Source organism: Ranitomeya variabilis, chromosome 4, assembly GCF_051348905.1.
Source record: "Ranitomeya variabilis isolate aRanVar5 chromosome 4, aRanVar5.hap1, whole genome shotgun sequence".
NCBI lineage: Eukaryota > Metazoa > Chordata > Amphibia > Anura > Dendrobatidae > Ranitomeya > Ranitomeya variabilis.
This window is the reverse complement of record NC_135235.1, coordinates 284991404-285014139: the sequence shown is the minus strand read 5'-3', so window position 1 is coordinate 285014139 and position 22736 is coordinate 284991404. Positions and strand designations below refer to the sequence as shown.

The window sequence follows — 22736 nt, the reverse complement described above, 5'->3', positions numbered from 1 at the left end:
ACCTCCTTTTATATATATATATATCTACCCATATATGGTGGCCACCATGCTCCATCCTCTTGGGACCCATAGACGTCATGTCTCTACATATATGCGCACAGTATAGCCACACCATGGCTCTATCACAGTGCTACTGTATCGTTCACGTTGCCCTGACAACTGTGTACACACAAGCACTCTGCATCTGCGCAATGCGATCCAGACATACAGCGCCACGTCACTTCCAGTCCAGAACTTCCGGTTACACTGCACTCCTGGGCACATATAATACAGCGGCATTGTAGCAGCAGGCACGCCGCTGACAGAGCAAGGCGCGGGAGCGCCGCTTATACTATCTACTACACCAGGTAATTAGACGCCAGTACACCGATCTGGGCACCATTAGCGCCACCCCACTACTAATGTCTTATCGCTATACATACATCTCCATATGGGTCTCCATTTCTCTACAGGCTACCCTATAACTGCTGGGCCACCTCCTACATACAATTTAAGAGCAGCGCTACAGCCATAGCTATTATCCTAAGGCTATGTCTCCACGGTACGGATGGGCGGCGTTATCGCCGCAGCGGCGAAGCCGCTCGGCGCTAAGCCCCGACCCTTAATGGGACGCGATCATGCCGGATGTGTTAACTCTTCACATCCGGGATGATCGCTCTCTCCCATAGGGCCCTGTGATATGCCTTGCGGGGACGCTGCGTCCCCGCAAGGTGTACGGGCATGCTGCGATCTGAAAAGACGCGCAGCATGTCCGGAGTCGCAGGGCCGCCGCGTGCGGGTTTCCACGCATAGTGGAGACAGGATTTCATCAAATCCCCTCCACTATGCAGGAACATCTGGACGCTGCTTGTTTGACGCTGCAGCGCTGCGCAGCGTCAAACAAGCAGCGTTTCCTGAGCGTGGAAACATACCCTAACACTCCACTTCTCCTTGATATAGAGAGTTCTGGCATATATATTAATCACTATGCTATTCCTTGCAGCCTTATCTGGGCACTGTGGGATTTCTATCCTATCCGCTGCATCTCAATATTCACTGTGGAAAAGGTAATATGCGCTTTCTTATGTATATACTCATAAGGATACCAGTACTTGTTAGCCAATACTGTATATTATGTACATATTTGTTCTTTCACGATGTATTGTTCTCTTTGGTTTTAGGGTCACTAAAGAATCTCACCACATATTGTCACTATATTGTTATACTATATTGTTTTGTGATATGCATTTTTTTATTTTATTTTTACAGCGATACAATGAGTAAGGCTCTGGTAGAGCCGAAACGTCTGTACATATCGCTTCCAGACTCTGTGTTTCTGTTTTGCTCCCCAATATAAGTTTAAATTGACAATAAATGTCTAAGCAATCAACACGTTTTTATCAGAGCGTGCGGTGAATTTATGTTTACTAGTACTTGGGATCATTCGATCCATTACACCAGCACCTCGCACCCCTGACCGAGTGCACGCTAACTTTATCTTAGATTCTCCCTCAGATAGACCATATGGGTAAAATTATTTGGACACCTACACATTAGAACTTCAGGAGCTTTTATGACCTCCCATTCTAAATTCAAATGCATTTTTATGGAGTTGGCCCCCACTTTTCAGCTACATAGCTTCCATTCATCTTTTTAAGACATTCTACCACATTTTGGTGCATATCTGTGGGAATTTTGTCCCATTTATTCAGAAGCGCAATCTATTTTAAAATTAGAGATGAGATGATCTGCGATAGAATGCCTTGTCGATAGGCGAATTTATAATTCTAGAGACACATTTTCTCCAAGACAGTAGAGGTTGAAATTGTGTAACACAGATAATTGTTTTCAACCTCTGTTGCCTAATCAGCTTTGTAATTTCATCCTTTAGGCTATGTGCACACTTTGCAGATTCCACTGCGGATTTTTCCAAAATCCGCAGTGAAAACCCGTCGCGGTTTTTACTGCGGATTTATCCCGGTTTTTACTGCGGATTCTTCTGCGGTTTTTCATCTGCATTTTCCTATTGGAGCAGGTGAAAATCCACAGAAAAGAAGTGACATGCTGCGGAATGTAATCCGCTGCGTTTCCGCGCGGTTTGCATGTGCACAGCGTTTTTTGTTTCACATAGGTTTACATTGTACTGTAAACTCATGGGAAACTGCTGCGGATCTGCAGCGGTCAAATCCGCTGCGGATCCGCAGCAAAATCCGCAAAGTGTGCACATAGCCTTAGCAAATAGAGGACGTATGTGCACACAATGCAGATTTAGTGCAGAATTGGTGCAGAACTGCAGCAGATTTTTCTGCAGCAGAAACGCTGCAGAACTGCACTGTGATTACAGTACAATTTAAATCAATGTGAAAAAAAAAGCTGTGCACATGATGCAGAAAAATCTGCGCAGAAACGCTACAGATTTCAAAGAAGTGCATGTCACTTCTTTTGTGCAGTTCTACAGCGTTTCTGCACCCCTCCATGATAAAAATCTGCACTGGTAAAATCTGCACAAAAACTGCACAGAAACTGCACAGAAACTGCATCAAATCTGCACCTGCGTTTTCTGCCAGGAGATGCAGATTTAGTGCAGAAAATTCTGCACCACATTTCCTACGTGTGCACATAAACTTCTCTATAGTTGAAATAATGATTCATAGCAAAAAAAATGTAAATGTTAAACTTTTTTTCAGAAATGAGATTTTTTATTTAGTTCAAGTCTCCGCATAAATGTATTCACATTAAAGGTATAGACTCATCACATTAAACTGTCAATTGACGGTGAAGAAAAATAAAAATGCAAATGCTTCTAAAAAATAAAAATGTAGCTCTTATCATCCATCATTACTGTCAGACGCAAATGAACACAAACCACACAGTCGTGTTCCAAAAACTAATGGAAAGCCTTCCAGAAGAGTGCAGCCGTAATCACAGGATTAAGGATCATTATCTGGTATAATATTTCAAGAATTCAGTTTACATAATAAGAACTTGAATTTGCCACAAAAAAAAAAGTTCATAACGTTCTTTTTGGAATTTTTTATATACTCCTCTAAAAGTCATATTCTTGGAATATTGCATTCTGAAACATTGACATCATTCATTCATTTCCTCTAAGGAAAAGCTTTTAATTATTACTTAACCAGACAGAAACAATGTCAGTAAGAATAACTGTGCTTTAATAAATGTGTTTTTAATATTGTCAGGAAATATATATATATATTATACTATATTCCGTAATAATGAATCAAGTAATGATTTACAGAAATACTCTGGATGGGATAGAGAAAGTCTCCTGTGAGGAGATGGCCACTTACTAAAGACTATCGGACAAATGGACGTAGAGCGGAGTCCACATCTCTAAGAGATAGAGACTTTTTCCAGCATGGAGCACCTGTTACATGTTGTATTAGATATTTTCTTGCCCTGTTTTATTAGTGATTTTCTTGCTCGTCGGTTCATCCTCAGGAATCAATTTTTCCATTCACAGACAGTAAGCGGAGGAAGACGAGCAGGCTAGATCTTATGTAAACCTAAAGGTACCGTCACACTCAGCAACTTTGCAACGAGAACGACAACGATCCGTGACGTTGCAGCGTCCTGGACAGCGATCTGGTTGTGTTTGACACGCAGCAGCGATCTGGATCCCGCTGTGCCATCGCTGGTCGGAGCTAGAAGTCCAGAACTTTATTTCGTCGTCAGGTCGGCGTGTATCGTCATGTTTGACATCAAAAGCAACGATGTCAGCAATGTTTTACATGGAGTTTAACAACCAGCAAGAACGATAAGTGAGTCGCCGTTACATCACTGGATCGCTCCTGCATCGTTCTGGAGCTGCTGTGTTTGACATCTCTACAGCGACCAAAACAGCGACGCTCCAGCGATCGGCTCGTTGTCTATATTGCTGCAGCGTCGCTGAGTGTGACGGTACCTTAAAGGTACCGTTACACTAAACGACTTACCAACGATCACGACCAGCGATGCGATCGTTGGTAAGTCGTTGTGTGGTCTGTTGTGAATTCTGTTGTGGGTTCTGCTCTTGGGCTCCCTCCGGTGGTTATAAGTGGTAGTGCTGCTGTTTGTCCTTCACAGCAGTCATCAGGTGCTTCCACTTTGGACGGGGCTATTTAGTCTGGCTTCACCCTTTAGTGAGTGCCAGTTGTCCATTGTTTTTCTGGAGGATTCACATCTCTGCTTGGTTTCTCCTGCTGGATTGTCCAAATCATCAAAGATAAGTCCTGGCTTTGTTTTTGCAGTCCACATGCGGTGGACTTTATAGTTCAGTGAATTGCTATGTTTTTTCTTGTCCAGCTTTGTCTGTGTAAGGATTTATTCAGCCAAGCTGGAAGCTCTGGAGTCGCAGAGTTACCCTCCATGCCTTTAGTTAGGTGTGGAGATTTTTGTATTCTCTGTGGTGGATTTTTGTAGTATTTTAATACTGACAGCACAGTACTCTATCCTGTTTTTTCTTTCTAGGTAGCGTGGCCTCCTTTGCTAAATTCTGTTTTCAGTCTGCGTTTGTAATTTCCCTCTCCTCTCACAGTCAATATTTGTGGGGGGCTGTCTTTCCTTTGGGGATTTTCTCTGAGGCAAGATAGTTTTCCTGTTTCTTTCTTTAGGGGTAATTAGTCCTCCGGCTGTGACGAGGTGTTGAGGGAGTGACAGGAACATCCCACGGCTACTTATAGTTGCGGTGTTAAGTTCAGGGTCTGCGGTCTGTATAGAGGCCACCTACTTCAGAGCTCGTCCATGCTGCTCCTAGGCCACCAGATCATAACAGTGGTCGCTGGGGAGCTGTCACACAGACAGCTCTCTCCAGCGACCAACGATCAGAGGAACGACTTCGGCATCGTTGAAACTGTCTTCAACGATGCCGAAGTCCCCCTGCAGCACCCGGGTAACCAGGGTAAACATTGGGTTACTAAGTGCAGGGCCGCGCTTAGTAACCCGATATTTACCCTGGTTACCATTGTAAAAGTAAAAAAAAACCACTACATACTCACCTTCTGATGTCTGTCACGTCCCCCGGCGTCCTCTGGGTTACGCGCATGCTGCTCAGAGCTTCCTGCACTGACTGAATGTGTCAGCACCAGCAGCAGCTGTGATGTCACCGCTGTGCTCTGCTTTACGGCCGGCCGGCGCTGACACATTCAGTGCAGGGAAGCCGCCGGCGGGGAACGTGACAGACATCAGAAGGTGAGTATGTAGTGTTTTTTTTTTACTTTTACAATGGTAACCAGGGTAAATATCAGGTTACTAAGCGCGGCCCTGCACTTAGTAACCCGATATTTACCCTGGTTACAAGTGAACACATCGCTGGATCAGTGTCACACACACCGATCCAGCGATGACAGCGGGTGATCAGCGACGAAATAAAGTTCTGGACTTCTAGCTCTGACCAGCGATATCACAGCAGGATCCAGATCGCTGCTGCGTGTCAAACACAACGAGATCGCTATCCAGGACGCTGCAACGTCACGGATCGTCGTCGTTCTCGCTGCAAAGTCGCTTAGTGTGAAGGTACCTTAAGGCCAGACAGTAGATTGCTAAAGGTACATGTAAAGCAATCATCCTATCAATCAATCCCCTCTGTATCTAAAGGTCTCAACAAACCATTGTTCTTCCAACCTAGGCCCATTGTATAGATGGGGATTGTAGACCCAAGGGAGCCGTCACCACAGGGGGTCTCCCATGCAGTCCCAGGTGATGGAATATGCTTCATTCTGTGAGCTAAAGGAAATGTTTAAGGGGGAGGGAGAAAAAGACACATGGGTTGAATCAGGCAGTTGTTGAGTGACTTTGAAGGGAGAGGATCCAAGCTGGGATAATAATAATCTTTATTTTTATATAGCGCTAACATATTCCACAGCGCTTTACAGGTTGCACACATTATCATCGCTGTCCCTGTTGGGGCTCACAATCTAAATTCCCTATCAGTATGTCTTTGGAATGTGGGAGGAAACTGGAGTACCTGGAGGAAACCCACGTAAACACTCCTCGCAGATGTTGTCCTTGGTGGGGATTGAACCCAGGACTCCAGCGCTGCAAGGCTGCTGTGCTAACCACTGCGCCACCGTGCTACCCGGGATGGATGGTCTATGGAGTTTTGGAGATCGGTTGCTGGCTGGATCCTCCTGCTACGTTTGAGGGATCTGTCATCTGGATTTAACAAATTCTTAAAGATTGTTGATCCTGGATACCTGGACATCGGTTGTGATATTTGTCATTTGGAGGAACCTGGACTGTGTCTACAGACTATACTGGCGGGAGATACGAAATCTGTGGACCATCCAAAAGTTGGGAGACAGTGGGTATCACCTGATACCTGGGCAGTGGGGACTATCTGTCCCAGGAAAGGGATCTTGTGTATTGAGGACATTGTATTTTGGCCATCTACCTTGGATGTATGGAATAAAAAATAGTTGCATTGTTAACCTGCCTAGGTGATTTTTATAACCCAGAACCTCAGATCCTCACATCTCCTCTGATCCATCCAAAAAGTCTCCTGCGGGTCCATCCAAAAAGTCTCATGCTGGTCCATCCAAAAAGTGTCACGCTAGTCCATCCAAAAAGTCTCCTGTTGGTCCATCCAAAAAGTCTCCTGGTGGCCAACTCGGTGTTATGATGTGTTAAGCAGCAAAAAGAGAAATAGCCAAAGTCCACTTCGTGCTGGCTAAACTGGGCAGTGAATTTAGGGATCCCTGGTCTTTACCCTTTTAATATGGTTGTGGTTAGCACTGCAGCAAAATCCCAGGTAGCACATTCATAAATAGTCGCTGGCTAACAGTTGGCAGCTGGTTGGTAAATCATTCACTGAGAAAGGAGCGGACACAGACTGAAGAGGGTCCATGTGCAAGAACAGTATATGGTCCTTTTGCAGCCCAATAGCTAATCATAATGCAAAATTCCACCTGAATTGAAGATGGAAATGGACCCCCTTACCTCTTGGAACCCTGTGTGGTTGCACCAATGGTATGTCCATCCCTGGTCAGGAAAATAGCCAGGGGCATAACTCTAACAGGCAAAGGGGTTGCAATTGCTCTAGGTCTCTGCAGCGTAGAGAGCCCAAAAGGTCCTTTTGGCCCATATGAAAAGACCATTATTATTGAAGATTTGCAATAATTGGGGGCCCTATTGAAGCTTTTGTATTAGGGCCCACAAGCTTCACGTTTTCGCCACTGGACAAAGTGGTCAGCAGGGGAAGGGAAGAGGCAGATCATGGTCAGAAGAAAGCCAAAGGTAAGCAGAGGACAGACAATAAAGGAACATGCCAGGATATTTAATTCTCCTTGCACAGTCTGCACTGGTAGCTTGCAGAAATCTGGTGGTGCACTTTTACTGGGATAGACAGCTGTCAGACACTTCTACCAGCAGTTGCAACTCTAGAAATCCCAACCTCCAGTAGTCAGGACGTGAATGCATTTGCAGTGTTGGAGAACCACAGATTGGGGACCACTAGTCTACAACATGCAGCTATCAATGTTTTCCTTCGACAGTTAGACACATGGGTATACATCAGCTCCAATACTGCATCATATTGTTACATATGGCCTCTGGAAATCCCAACGAGGCCTCTAAGTACACGCACGTAACGCTCCGCTTAAGATCTTTAAAATCCGATTATCCCCTTTCCCAGGATTTTGAGGAATGTCAGAAGAGGAAAGGAAATCTGCATTGCTGCATGGAAGATTTCTGTTTTCCAATTTTTTAAACTGTTAATCTTTTATTATGACATGTTTTGGAATACAAATGTATCCACAGGGTTTTTTTTTTCTCTCTTTTTTTTTTTTTATAGCAATGTGCTGAAGTCATGGTCATGGTCAGATTGCAGGTTTTATGACATAGATCCATATGTTAACAATAACTCCGGTTTTATGTGTTTTCTTCTTCTACCACCACAGCTGGTCTGTGTTTCCTTACAGCCCTCACCCTGTGAAATTAAGTACATGCGAAGCACACATTGCATTGTGAATATACTGTATATCAGATTCTCACACAGATAGGATGGAATTATTTACAGAGGTCACACAATGAATGATGTATATATACACTCCGATGCAGAAAAGAAGACAAAAAAAGCTATAATTCCTCTTCCTCCGATAGGGTAGATCTGTGCACCACTTTGTGGCCGTTGACGTGTTTCGATGGGATTGCAGCTTGATGGATGCCATTGTGTGAGTTATGTTCATTACAATGATACAAACGCGATGACCTACATAAACAAAATGAGACAGACTTACGTTACACATTTCGAAGAGCACAGACATACTGACTTAACTAGACAACACAATCACATAACTTCTAACATGTGTATAGCAGACGTCCGCCAGGGAATACGGGCTGGGTATAAACAACGTGCCGGACTCTCTAGACTATTTCAACAGAAACTGCAAAAGTATGAGAAACAAATGTTCCGAAATATGTATGATATGTAAGAGAAAAGGACGAACAGATCTAAAAAAAAAAAAAGAATTGCAAAACTGCAGCTCCAACTTTGCCATCGATGGCCACTTGCGTGCTGGAAGGTGCCAGCTATACAATAGTTGGAAGATCACTGTCTCATAATATAGAGGTCCACCATAGCAAAATAAAAGGAAAGAGAACTAAAAACAAAATCGCATTTTAATATCGTCAGGTGAAGTGATAAAATATTACAAAAATAATTATATGTTCTGTATGTAATAAATAATCATACTTGTCAACTCTCTAGAAGAAACCTTCTTCCCCTGAAGACCTGGCAAACTTCCTTCTATGGTTTATTGTGCCAATCTTTTATCCAGGATTCATGGGTATGGTCTTTATATAGGTGTCATAGCTTTGCGAAAAAAAAAAAATATTTCGTTAGGGTCCCTGTCAGGTTTGGGACCGTGACAGAGGCCTGGCTACAAGAAGGAACGTCACGGGACCGTGCCTGCTCAGCATAGCGGCGGTGCCCTAAGAAAGGAACAGAAGCGAGATATATTGTGCTGAGTGAGAAACGAGATCAAAGCAAGAAGGAGAAATACCAGTAGGAGTCGTGCTGTAAGACCGAGGCAACATCCTACTGAGGCGCACAACCGGCGGCCGGAACGCCGAGGAAGTATTACTATATTCAGCTTCAGGCAATACTTCAAACCAACGGCAGGACAGTCAGTCATAGGCGGGCTGTCTCACCTAAATCACCTATGCAGTCTTGGGGGGCAACTTGTGGAGAGGGGCGACTCTAGGGTCCCGGAAGAGCTCCGAGCCTACCCGTCATACGGGTGCCGTCCTAACCGTAACATCAGGGAGGGACGGAAGATTAGCAGAACATCATCTAATCGAGTTGTGAGGGAACTTAAGAAACAGACACAACAGTTGTGGGGACTTTCCGTAAGCACAGCAGGGAAGGACCACAACACATAGCGCTAGCAGGTAGGCACAGATTTCCACCTGCAAAGAGAACTCTGGAGGTGCCATTGGACCGGCCGGACTTGCGCAGCCTGGTGAACCGTATTCCGGACTGAGGACCCAGAGACCTTCAGTAAAGAGGTAAAGAGACTGCAACCTGGTGTCCTCGTTATTTACTGCACCGCACCACCACCACCATCCACAACCATCATTTACTGTACGCCCCTCAGCAGGGTCACGGACCGGGCCTAGCCACCGTGACAACCCCAGAGCAGAGGCTCAGAGGCCCGGTACCGGGTACCCCTCGGCCCTGCGGCAGTGGGGGCGCTACATGTGCAGTTTATAACTTTACTGTATAAACTTCTTACTTTCTACTTGGTACTAATTACCTAATCATCATGGTTAAGACTAAAGATGGCTGTGCACTATAGCATTCGGCTGCAATGCTCACATTTAGGGATGAGCGGACCTGTGGATATTTGGGTTTGAGCAAACTTTAGTTCAAAGTTCAGTTCAGGTAGCAGAACTCTACCCATAAAAGTCAATGGGGACCTGAACTTTGGCGCTGTAAAAGGTCTTTCTTTCTCTCCCGTCTCCACTCCTCCCTGGCACTTGTCCTCTCTTCCTTCTCCCCTTTCTCCTCTCTCTCTGATCTACCCAAATGGATCTGTAAGTTATGGGCACTAAATCAATAATCTTCGATCCAATAACTAATATGTTGATGTTCATGGACCAAGTGGAGGGTGCCCATTCCAAGCCCTTTGCCTTGAGCAACAAGGAAGCTTCTCGGGACAGTGCCAGTTTGGAAAGTGTTGCTTCATCTGGACTTCCTCCGCTTTAAAGAAACCACTTGAGATCACTTAGTTACTATTAGTCCAGCAAATGAAGTGCCTGGAGCTGATCAGGACCACACATTTATTATTTGATTTCACATTCGGCCTTCTTATGTCATCAGCATAATCATCATAATTTGCTATATTTTTGTTCAATTTTTCTTTTTTTTTAGTTTTAAGACTTTAATGCACTAGAGCATTTTTATCCAGTGTAAGTTACAGTAAATAAGTTAATTATGCCGCAGTAAACTTTACTACCTTGGTGTCATATTACTCAGTCAAAGTTAATAGAAAAAAGTTAGAAAATGAAACAATGATCATAAATGACAAATATTTCCAATCCAAGAAGTAAAATTCTTAAATATGTAAATTGTCAAAAGATGAAGGTGAATATTGCATCTTTGAAAGCTAAGGAGACTCAGATCATTATCTACCCATCTCACTTTTCAAGAGCTCAATCCTTGGGATAAAGAGAATGAAGAAGTATTACGTTATATATTCACTATAAGGAGAAACCAGATGGCATACACCCTGGAGTCCTGGGCTTAGGTAACTCAGTCCAGTGACAAGGAGGCCACTAGATTGATTCTTAATCTTTGAGAACGGAACTTATTCTGTTGCAGTGCCATAGGATTAACAGTTAGCAGATGTAGTGACGGTATGTGAAAGGGAAATTGGATCTCACACTGGGAATTCCTTACCTGTAAGATTCCGAGGGATAGCAAGAATGAAGCTTCACCACAACTACTTCTTATACCACTACAAACTGTGGTACTCCGGCAGTTACAAAACTACATGTCCCAGCAGGATCTGATAATCTCTTAGAATACTTGGACCCATAGCAAATCTTATTCTATACTATGAAATGATAGGAACTCAATGTGCCTCCATAACTTGAACCTCAATGACTCCAATGAAAAATCTGTAACAAGGTCCCCACCTATCACACCATTTATACTACTGGAGTCTTTTTGTTGTACCAAAGTTCATTAGGACCTTATCAAGCAATAGACATGCAACCAATACTTTTGCATTCTCTCACCCGTAAGGTCCATCGCACAGTTCCGACATTTATGGTCTAAATATGGACCAATATATCAAGACCAGACACAGATCTCCTGATGTGAACTCCACAGCATCATAGGCATATAGGAGCTTATTGAGTTCTAGTCAGGAGACCTGTGACCGTTCTGGACATCTCAATCAGACCACAAATGTTGGATGGTTGAAACCAGCTTAAGGGTATGTGCACACGACGTACGTGCACAAAGCTCCTCACAATTGCTACAAAAATTAATATAGTGCACAGCAAGGTTAAAATGACATTGCTGTGCACATGTTCAGTCTTTTATTACTTCTTTTAGCCACTTCAGAGTTTGGAAACCAGGAAGTGTTTTAAAGACGAAGCATGTTCTTTCTTTAGGCAGCTTTGTTTTGAAGTCATCATCAGCTCTTTATAGCTGAAGGGACAGTGAAAAGATGCCAGTGGCAGAGCTGTCACAAGGAACAACAGCCGCCTGCGAACCCGCTTCAGGAAAAAGGCTGTTGGCTTTTGCTTAAGGAAACCTTGGCGGCTCCACCAGCTTCTTAAAGATGTAGTTTGCTCAGAGATGCTTTTAGATATCTCCACCAGGACCTCCTCCAGTGACGTCTGCTAGGCGCTGCTATATCCTTTCTGCGGGTAGCACTGGTTATAGGAGAAATGTTGGAACCAGAAGTTCTGATTGGTGCAGGCTCTGTCCAGCCATTTAGATGCCGTCATATCTGGCAGTATGGGTATGTGTGCTGTTCAGCTGGGGTTATCTGCTTTCTGCTCCACCCAATTGGAGAGCACCACACCCTACTTAAGCTTCTAGATTACTGATGGAAACTACCACATACAGCCTTCTTGACCTCGGCTTGAGTTTGAGTATTCTTACCTATACTGATTTTGCACTTTTCTTGCCCTCTTAGTTCTGACTCACCTACCTGACCACTCCTGCCAGCCTGCACCACCAAACAGCAGTTTATTCCATCGCCCCAGCCCAGGAGCCCCTGTTTAAGTTCAGATTCATGTACAGGGGTTAAATGGCTTGTGGCTTGTGCTAAGCCTGTCTGTAGTAGCCATTTTAGAACTACCAGGTGACTATTGACAGAATGCCATTACATATATCCTCTTAAATGGAACTACATCCTTCCCTAAATAATAATAATAATAATCTTTATATAGCGCTAACATATTCCGCAGCGCTTTACAGGTTGCACACATTATCATCGCTGTCCCCGATGGGGCTCACAACCTAAATTCCCTATTAGTATGTCTTTGGAATGTGGGAGGATACCGGAGTACCCGGAGGAAACCCACGCAAACACGGAGAGAACACACAAACTCTTTGCAGATGTTGTCCTGAGTGGGATTTGAACCCAGGACTCCAGCGCTGCAAGGCTGCAGTGCTAACCACTGCACCACCGTGCTGCCCATTGATTACCATCAATTGTAGCTTTCATCCTTCCCTAAACTGGAGATGGGAAAGTGCATAAGTAGACTGACTAACTTTTAGAAATGCTTTCCCACCACAGTTTGAGATGAGTGCCATCTCAAGCAAAACTTTCATCTACTCTGTCCATATGTCATCACATTATGAAAATATGGTCCCTAAAAATAATTATTATTGAAAAGAAAGGCTTCATCATGCACCATGTGATGGAACATGCAACATTTTAAATTCCATATTGATCCAAAAGAAAAACTACTTTATGCCTCTGTAGGAAGTTTGAGGCACACAACGGTGCAGTAGGCAGTTTTTATAGTTTCCATAATATGGCTTTGAACATCTCATGCTTGTGTATATATACTTAATATTGCAATTTTATGGGTGGAGGACGTCAGGAAACTACAGGCAAGCAGAGGACATCAGGACACCGCAGGCAAGCATATAGAGTGCTGGAAACTCTATCCCGAAGGAGCACACCAGGAAACCGCTGGCAAGTAGAGGACATCAGTGAACCACAGAAAACCGCAGGCAGAAGACGTCAGGAAACCACAGGCAAGCAAGCAGGTGGGGTGCAGGAAACCACAGACAGACGTCAGGACCCTACAGGCAAGCAGAGGAAACCACAGGCACGTAGCAAATCTTACTCTGGAGTAACAGGAAAGTTAGCAACTAAGGAAGCCGCACACAGCCAGGAAGACATCCTGAAAACCACAGGAGGACATAGAGAAGACATCCAGGAGACCCATGGACAGGTAGCCGACAGAACTCTGGAGTCACAAGAAGTCACAGATAAGTAGGAAGAAGCACTAGATGTCATTGGTCTACAGGAGATGTCCTGTAGCCCACAGCCAGGCTGCTGTGCACACACAAACTGCAGGTCTAGTCTCAGATTCAATACCAAGTCTCAGGTGTGTGTCTTAGAAGCCCTGAAATAGGACCATCACATGGAGGCACGCTAGGCCACCCAGAAAGCACGACGTGGAGCACAAGAAAGTTCAACGAACCAGGGCAGATGCAACAGAGCCAAGACAGGTGTATAACATTGGAGAGAGGCTTATAGTCTGTAATCAGGGATGGTTGTAAAAGGAAAACCTAGAAAAGGAGAAGATATGATTGAGTAATTACCATGCATCTTGAAACTGATGTTGGGTGTCTTGAGCTAGAATGAAAAGTATATGTTATGTGCATGTTATAATTGAGAACAATCAACCTGTAAAGTCCAAAGTTGGATGAAAAGATTATCTCCAACGTTCAATTTTATTTAGATTTCTTCCAGATCTGAAACCCGATTTAATGCGCTGCCATATGATTAATGCAAAGTGTATCACACAGTCATATCTCATCTAACATGTTTATTTTTTGTTTTCAAGGAGATTACATCCAGCACTGATCCTCCCACATACCAGTTAAAACAAATCGCTTCAAGGGCAGATATATATTAATGATAAATGGCAATACTGTGAAAAGTTTCTTCTTTTTACTTTAATGCGTTTGCTCTATTTTCTGAGTGTCACATTGAAATTTGGCAGCGTTAGTAGGCTGGGAAGAATCGCATGACTCATGTTTTATATAACTATGTATTGAATATTATATCAAAGTGCCATAATTATTTTTCAGCTCCTTAACTTTACTAAAATATAGAAATGTTCCCCGTTTTATTCCAGTGTTCAGGATTCACTTAAAGGAAAAATTTTTGTAAAACATGAAATGGTGTCTTCACATGATGCTTTAGTTGCTCTCTAACTTGATTCTCTCTTTGGTACAGTATGGTTTCTACTTGTGAATTCCTGAGTGAATCTTCCAAATTTCAGATTCGGCAGTTTATTCAAATTTGGCCAAGAAATTCAATTGGCATTGTCACTATTCAATATAAATTGAACGTTTCTTATTATGCTCTGGGGTCTCTCTACACCACAGGGCAAAACCACTCTAACAGCAAGAGGTTCTTGACAGTGATCATCATTTTCAAGAACCTCCTGCTGTTAGAGTGGAAGAGACTGCTCCCGTTACTCTGAGACCACTAAACTCTGTGCCTGCTAGTAGCAATTCCCCAAGCTGTGTGCCACAATATTAAAGTGCAACTAGCAAGCTTATAGACTATGTCTGCTGTAACGTAACCACCAAGCTCAAAGCCTCTGTTGTGACACGTAACCACTACAAATTGTACATACCTATTTGTGAGCTCTGCTTCTAGCTGCATCTCTAGGAACTGTCAATATCTTTGTATTTTTTTTGTATTTTTTTAATCATTTTCTTTGCTCTTGAAAGTCAATGATTTCTTCTTTTAACATTTTGGACAGCTTTCTTGACAACCCAAGAATATTAGTGAACTGGAGGCCGTTGCCCATGAGGAACGGGCTAAGATTCCTCAGTGGTGTCTGGCTATACATCATGGTTGTAGCAGGTCATAACAGCCAGAGGGGTTTTACTAAGTATTAAAAATGTTTGTCATGAAGGGGATAATGACTCTGAACATGTAGTCAGGTATGGACTGGGGCTGAAATTCAGTCCTGGCATTTGAAATCACACAGGCCCATGTTGTCCCTGTCCCCATGAACCAGATGGAATATATTACTAATATTACCATGGATGGAGGAAAGGAAGGTTTTCAGCAAGAAAAATATGTCTAATGATACCCGTGGCCTGCTGGGTAAGTGATGGAGTCAGGGACTCCATCACAGCTCTTAAAGGGAACCTGTCACCCCTAAAATGGAAGTTGAGCTAAGCCCACCAGCATCAGGGGCTTATCTACAGCATTCTGGAATGCTGTAGATAAGCCCCCGATGTATCCTGAAAGATGAGAAAAAGAGGTTAGATTATACTCACCCAGGGGCCTTCCCGTTGCGGTCCGGTCCGATGGGTGTGGCAGTCCGGTCCGGGGCCTCCCATCTTCTTATGATGACGTCCTCTTCTTGTCTTCATGCCGCGGCTCCGGCGCAGGAGTACTTTGTCTGCCCTGTTGAGGGCAGAGCAAAGTACTGCAGTGCGCCGACGCCGGGAAAGGTCAGAGAGGCCCAGTGCCTGCGCACTGCAGTACTTTACGCTGCCCTCAACAGGGCAGACAAAGTACGCCAGAGCCGCAGCGTGAATACAAGAAAAGGACTTCATCGTAAGAAGATGGGAGGCCCCGGACCGGACCACGACGCCCATCGTACCGGGACCGCCCCTGGGTGAGTATAATATAACCTCTTTTTCTCATTTTTCAGGTTACATCGGGGGCTTATCTGCAGCATTACCGAATGCTGTAGATAAGCCCCTGATGGCAGTGGGCTTAGGCTACTTTCACACTAGTCCGTCGGTACGGGCCATCGCAAACCATCGGCCCGAAGTACCGACGGACAGTGTGTTAAAGTAGCACAACGTGGGCAGCGGATGCAGTTTTACAATGCATCTGCTGCCCATTGTGAGTTCCGGGGAGGAGGGGGTGGAGTTTCAGCCGCGCATGCGTGGTCGAAAATGGCGGACTCGACGCACAAAAAAACGTTACATGGAGGGTTTTTTTGTGCCGACGGTCTGCCAAAACACGATGCATCCATCGCACGGCCATACGTCGCAATGCATCGCTAATGTAAGTCTATGGGGAAAAAACGCATCCTGCAGACAACTTTGCAGGATGCGCTTTTTCTCCTAAATGACGCATTGCGACGTAGGCAAAACGACGCTAGTGTGAAAGTAGCCTTAGCTCAACTTCCATTTTGGGGGTGACTGGTTCCCTTTAACAGTATGGATGTCCTGAGAACACCGATTCTGTTAACAACATAGCAGATAAGGCGGCCCATGACCAGACAGGCCCTTCTGGCATTTGCCAAAATTGCCAGATGGCCAGTCCGGCCCTGCCTGTAGTGCTCAGTAAAACTGGCATTTTCTGCAGAATTTGGAAAAAACACTTATGTTAGTTCGGTAGGAAACAGTTTTTGTTTTATTGATTTACGACAAAGAGAAGAAAGTAAACAAATTTTTGCTAACAAACCAAATTTGCAATGGAGGTGAATAATTTTGATTGCAACTGAAGCTAATGAACTCTTTGGGCATGTTAGATGTACGTTGAGTGAATATTCTAGAAAATAGGCCAAACGTATGAACTTGGGAATGTTCTTTTTGTTTATCTTATTTCTTTTTATGCTAACTTTTTATTTACTCCTGAGTTGCAGAAATTCCCCATACAAGATCGATCTCTTAAGGTACCGTCACACTCAGCGACGCTGCAGCAATATAGACAACGAGCCGATCGCTGCAGCGTCGCTGTTTAGGTCGCTGTAGAGATGTCAAACACAGCAGCTCCACAACGATGCAGGAGCGATCCTGTGACGTAGCGGTGACTCACTTATCGTTCTCACAGGTCGTTGGCTCCATGTTTAACATTACTGGCATCGTTGCTTTTGCTGTCAAACACGACGATACACGCCGACCTGACGACCAAATAAAGTTCTGGACTTCTAGCTCTGACCAGCGATATCACAGCGGGATCCAGATCGCTGCTGCGTGTCAAACACAACGAGATCGCTATCCAGGACGCTGCAACGTCACGGATTGTTGACGTTCTCGTTGTAAAGTTGTTTAGTGTGAAGGTACCTTTACTCTGAAGTTATTCTCTACTCCCCCTCCTTATTAGATCCGTACAAGACGTATCTGCTGCTCCTATAAACCCTAGCTTTATTTGGCTGAACAGTGAGGAATTGCGGGGGCTGTGTTGACCAAATGGGGATAATAGACCTATAAAGCCACAAAACTGTTTTTCCAAAGGCAATTATCCCTATTTAATTTCATAACCACTTTTCAGAAAATTCCGATGGCTTTGCGGAGCATTTGACTGCCTTTCTCGCTTCCCTAGATTCAATTAGGATTTGTATTGTTGACATGAAGAGAACAAACGTAGTACAGAGTGATTACAAAGCAATACATTAAATAATATGCAAATATGTCATTTACAGGGTAGACGGACTCTATTCATCTAGATTTTCCCAGGAGGCCGCATTCTCAGTCCATTACTGATTGAAAAGACTTGACAAATTAGGTGTCTTGATTAACATCTTTATGTCTCTCTCCTCTAATCTCCTTGCTATGCATCCTAATTTCTTAAATCAGTTTCTGGGTGGTAATATTTGCATGAAATAGGAATTATAAGCTGAAGAGGAATGCAATGCAAATGAGAAAGACGGTTTATTGTAACAAGTCATTATGTTCCAGAAATTAATAATCAGTGGTTGCGGATGTGGATAGACCCTTGTTAGACTGAATTATTATGGGCTAAATAGAGCAGCAATCAAATGAAGATATTTTTTTTAATTATTATTTGGTAAAATTGCAAAATTTCCTTCCCTTAATCTAGCCATTGTTTGCACCATAATTTGCTTATATAAAATTATTTGAAATAGTCCCAGGCTTTCAAAGTTGTATTGTTTAAAAGGGTACTCTAGTTTGAAGAAATTCCGCAGAGAATGTGATATCTTCTAGATTGGTGGGACCACGCCAAACTCCAGAATTTGGGCACTTTTATCTCCATTTGTTATGGAGCAACAGTTCACATTCCCAACTCTTACTTCATTCTATCTCTATTGGACTGCTGGAGCACCATACTCAGCTTTCTGCAGGAGTCCCATAGAGAATGAATGGGGCACCAGTTGAGCATGTCCACTGTCTCATAATTGTAATACTGATAAAAATGACTTATTCTAGTGATTAGGATTTGGGTGGACGGATTAACAGGACTCCAGTCTATCTGGCAGGTCAGTAGTCTTAGTCGATGGACAGGAGGCTTACGACTCTTTCGTTTTGGGGTCCCCAGCTCTTTTTTTAATTATCCGGCCTGGAATGATGTCTGTATTGCGGTGTGATGCACAGATGTCCTTGCATCAACCCAGCTAATTAAAAGCTGCGCTGGGCATCCCAAAAGGTTACAGAGTCACAGAGCTCCAGTCCAGCAGTCACAGAGCTCCCATCCAGCAGTCACACAGCCACCGCCCAGCAGTCACACAGCTCCTGTCCAGCAGTTACAGAGCTCCCATCCAACGATCACAGATCACTGACTTGGCCGATGGACCAGAATCCCACAAATTGATCCACTACAACTGTACTAGTGACAAATGGGAGTTTAATCAGGGGTCCCATGCCAATCTAGAAGTTGCCACCTATCCTGTGAATAAATCAATGTGATTACTACTTTGGAATACCCCTTCAACCTTTATTCAGTCAAGTGGGGTCTGTTGGGCCAAAGCAAGTTTATTTTCATCATATTTCCACAAGTATGGAAGGTAGGTAATCATCTGTTTTGGTAGCCTCCTAGCTAGGGCGCCCCTCCCTCTTCAGTGTATCGCGAAATGCGGCGTTGACCACACGAGCCACAGCAAAGTGTTTGCGACTAATGGTGTATGTATTTTGAAAGTTAAAGGGTATACCCTTATATGACATTTACTTAAAAAATGTGTGATAGATGCTGGTCCCACCTCTGGCACCTGTTCCTTGAGAATGGGGCACTGTCAGGAATGGGGGAGGTGAACGTGCCTCTCCCCATTTTGCTTCCATGAGATTTCTGAAACTTGCCACACACATGGCCCATCAGAGGTTAAAATTTCTGGGGGTGAGGAGGTCTCCAATTTAGGAAAAAAAATTTGTCAAGCCAAATTATTTGTTCTATAAAAAATAAGTTTAGAACCCCTTCAAATATTTGTACAGAATTATGTTCACAGGGGAAAAAAAAAATTAGTTGGATATTTTCTTCTTGGCATCGGCTGCGAGATTCTTGGTCCAAATATCACAGCTAAAAATGTAAAAATCCACACTGTTTAAGTAAATATTAAATTGATGGCTGGACAATGATGGATGATGTGGGCACAATTTCTGAATAATTTTTCCAAACATTCCCATTAAAACAATTGAATTCTCTAATTTCCCAATTCTCCTGCCAAGTTTGATGGGGACATCAGCATAACATGAGCTGAAATTGAGGATGTTTGGATAGATGAACAAGTGACCTGGAGGTAAAGAAAACATTTTGGGCTTTTGCTTTCTCGGAAATATTTTCGACACATTACATTACGAAAAGAAACTTTTGGTTGGACTCGCTTTGAAGCAGTCAAGGGAAAGATAACATTCACAAAGTATTAGTTACATTTACAGCCAGTTAAAAATAGGGTAAGTCCTACGAGATCTTCCCCCGGGAGGAGGAGAAATCGCTAGCACATGTCCATGTTCCGCCATACACTTGGCATGCCATTGGCTTGATGTGCGCATTGTCAAATGCTTTTGTACAACTGCGGTGATAAAAAAAGAAGAATTGTGAAAACCCACAAGTCAAGTTTATTTTTAATCGCCACTTAGAGACCCAAGGGTCACCTCTCCATAGAGAACTTAGCCTGATGCAATTAGGTGATTGTGTTACTTTCAAAGGTAAATCATTCGTTGTAACATGGGAAAGTATCACAGAGAGAGATTATTAAGTTAGGGAAGTGAATTTGCAATACTACAGAGAGCAGTCGAAGGCTTTTCTCCTGGGTCAGAGTTACGCCGTCCTTTTCACTACCCCGTCTGCATAATTTAACGTTTTAATGTAAATATGTCCAGGCAAAACGCAAAGGGATTTTTGCTACAACAACAATATTTTTCATGTCAGCTTTTCACATCTGCTCTTACTTTGGGTACAGGAATTCCCAATCCTGCACTTAATATGATACTTTCCACATTTTACCCCATTGCATTCGTATTTTAGTGCAGGCGGTGAAAATATTCACACAACCTGTACCTGGGAACTTTGAATATTAAGGTTTTCAAGACATCTGTTTGGTTCATTTGCATTGTTAAAGGGGTTGTCCGGTGAAAAAAAGTGATCACCTATCCATGAGATAACTGATCGATGGCGGTCTGACAGCTGCAACCCAAACCGATTGGCTTACCGGGACATTTTGTATCCAAGACAGAGCACTTTCATCCCCATTAGAATATGGAACAGAACGACCTCTTTATTCATTCTTTATGGGGCTGTCGGAATAAAGCAGAGCATAGTTTCGACAACCACCTCATTGATAAAAAATGGAATATCGTTCAAGAATGTGCACTGCAGCTCCATTCTAACAAGTATAAAAGTTCCCATTCTGTCACTCAGCATAAGTCCCAGTGGTCGGACCCCCAAATCATCAACAAATTACCACCAATGCCGTGGATAGGCGATAACTTTTTTTCACCAGACAACCCTTTTTAAATAAAGTCATCCTAACCTCTGGATTTCGATGGGACAGTCAAATGACATTGAAGGCATTCTCCACTACTAGACAACCCCTTCCTAGATACTTGAGGTGCCCCCCCAAAAAATGTAAAAAAATGTATACTCACCTTATGGACTAGCGCCACTCCTCCAATGTTGATACTGTGAATCACACCAGTCATGTGATATTGTCGCATTAAATGACTGCTGCAGTCTTTCACGATTTAGTCAGAGAGGATCAACAATATTGCAGGAGTGGTCTAGTCCAGGAGGTAGGTATATGCTTTTTTAATTTTACATAGGCTTTTAAGGCCTTGTCCAGTAGAGGATAACCCTTTCTCTTAGACCTTCCAACTCTTCTGATAAATGATGTTGGTAAAAAAGAGGATCAAGCATGATCAATTTATACACCACATCCTTTGGCTCTCAGAGGAGATTATTAGCCGCCAAAAGGATCTAGCAGCGACCTCTTCTCTTCTCTTTATACAGAATACATGCATATTTTATGAAACAAGCAGAATATGTGAATAGAGGGTCAGCGAAAGTAGCAGTAGAACAAATAAGCATTTGATGATTTTTATTGATGGTGTTTGTTTGTGTGTAATCCCAGCATGAAACTGAAAAATTAGGGAAAAATTAAATTCTACTTTGTGGAAGTGGAGGTCAACTCCTTAAGATCTTACAGATCTGGTGATCGCCGATCAATAGATCAGGATGGATCTCCAAAACTGTTTCCTGCTTAGATAAAGGTGGGTGGATGGACTTGAATCTTGGTGGTCATACTGGTCATATTTCTCTATATCACCCTGTGATTTTCTAATGAAGTGTAATAATCATGCTGAAAAGTTGCTAAATGAAATTAACTAATTTTTCCAATGGTGTTTTATGAATGAGAATTTAACGTGAAAATTTCTTGAAGCATACCTTACAATGTAGAGCGCATTCTGTGCCAAGGACGATCCAGGTGAACCACAAAGATCTCTACATTATTGACTTTACCGACTTGAATAATTAAAAAAAAAAATTGTCATTAATCAATGTATTTCATGAGCAAGGCCAATATCTTTTGAATTCCATTGTTTTGTGTGTGTTTTTCTGCTGAGCTGATATTAACATGCAAAGTGCCATAATATCTCTTGGGGTCTCAATGACTACTGATGATATGTGACACCGACATTGTGCGAACGTGAGCTGAGTGACTGGCGAATGGGTGGTGCATGTCAGAATGAAGGTTTGCTGATAGTTAAGGCCGAAGACAGAAAAATGAAGTGGGTGGTTGTTTGTGGAATAAGTACACAGAAAACGATATTCACGTTCCTCAGGTAAAAAGCCAAAGACCCCGCTGAGATATTGGAGTTGATGGTTGTAACTAGTGATGAGCGAGTATACTCGTTGCTCGAGTTTTCCCGAGCACGCTCGGGTGACCTCCGACTATTTGTTAGTGTTCGGAGATTAAGTTTTCTCAGCTGAATGATTTGCAGCTATTAGCCAGGATAAGTACATGTGGGGGTTGCCTGGTTGCTAGGGAATCCCCACATGTAATCAAGCAGGCTAATAGTTGTAAGTCATTCAGCTGCCACGATGAAAACTTAATCTCCGAACACTAACAAATACTCGGAGGTCACCCGAGCGTGCTCGGGAAAACTCGAGCAACGAGTACACCCGCTCATCACTAGTTGTAACCCATCAAACAGCCATTATGTACTAAGTGTTATCAACTTTGTGACAAGGAAGGGCGCCTGACCTATGAAGAGGAGCTGAGATAGAGTAAGAGTCCAGCACCTGACGGACAGACACTAAGGTAGGGATCCAGGGACAAAGAGAGGTAGGCAGTTGACCTGTCGGCACTGTCCCAATTTAAGGAAGAAGTGGGTCTGTGAATCGACTGTT

At 43.3% G+C, this 22736-nt stretch overlaps 1 long non-coding RNA gene across 1 annotated transcript in view; it reads left to right on the top strand.

Moving 5' to 3' along the window:
• The first annotated feature begins 216 nt into the window (after positions 1–216).
• Positions 217–22736, top strand: part of LOC143764484 (uncharacterized) — a 62497-nt gene continuing 39977 nt past the window's right edge. The window contains exons 1-2 of the long non-coding RNA XR_013213210.1: positions 217–347; positions 983–1046. This is a non-coding gene — a long non-coding RNA (uncharacterized LOC143764484). The remainder of the gene's footprint in view (positions 348–982; positions 1047–22736) is intronic.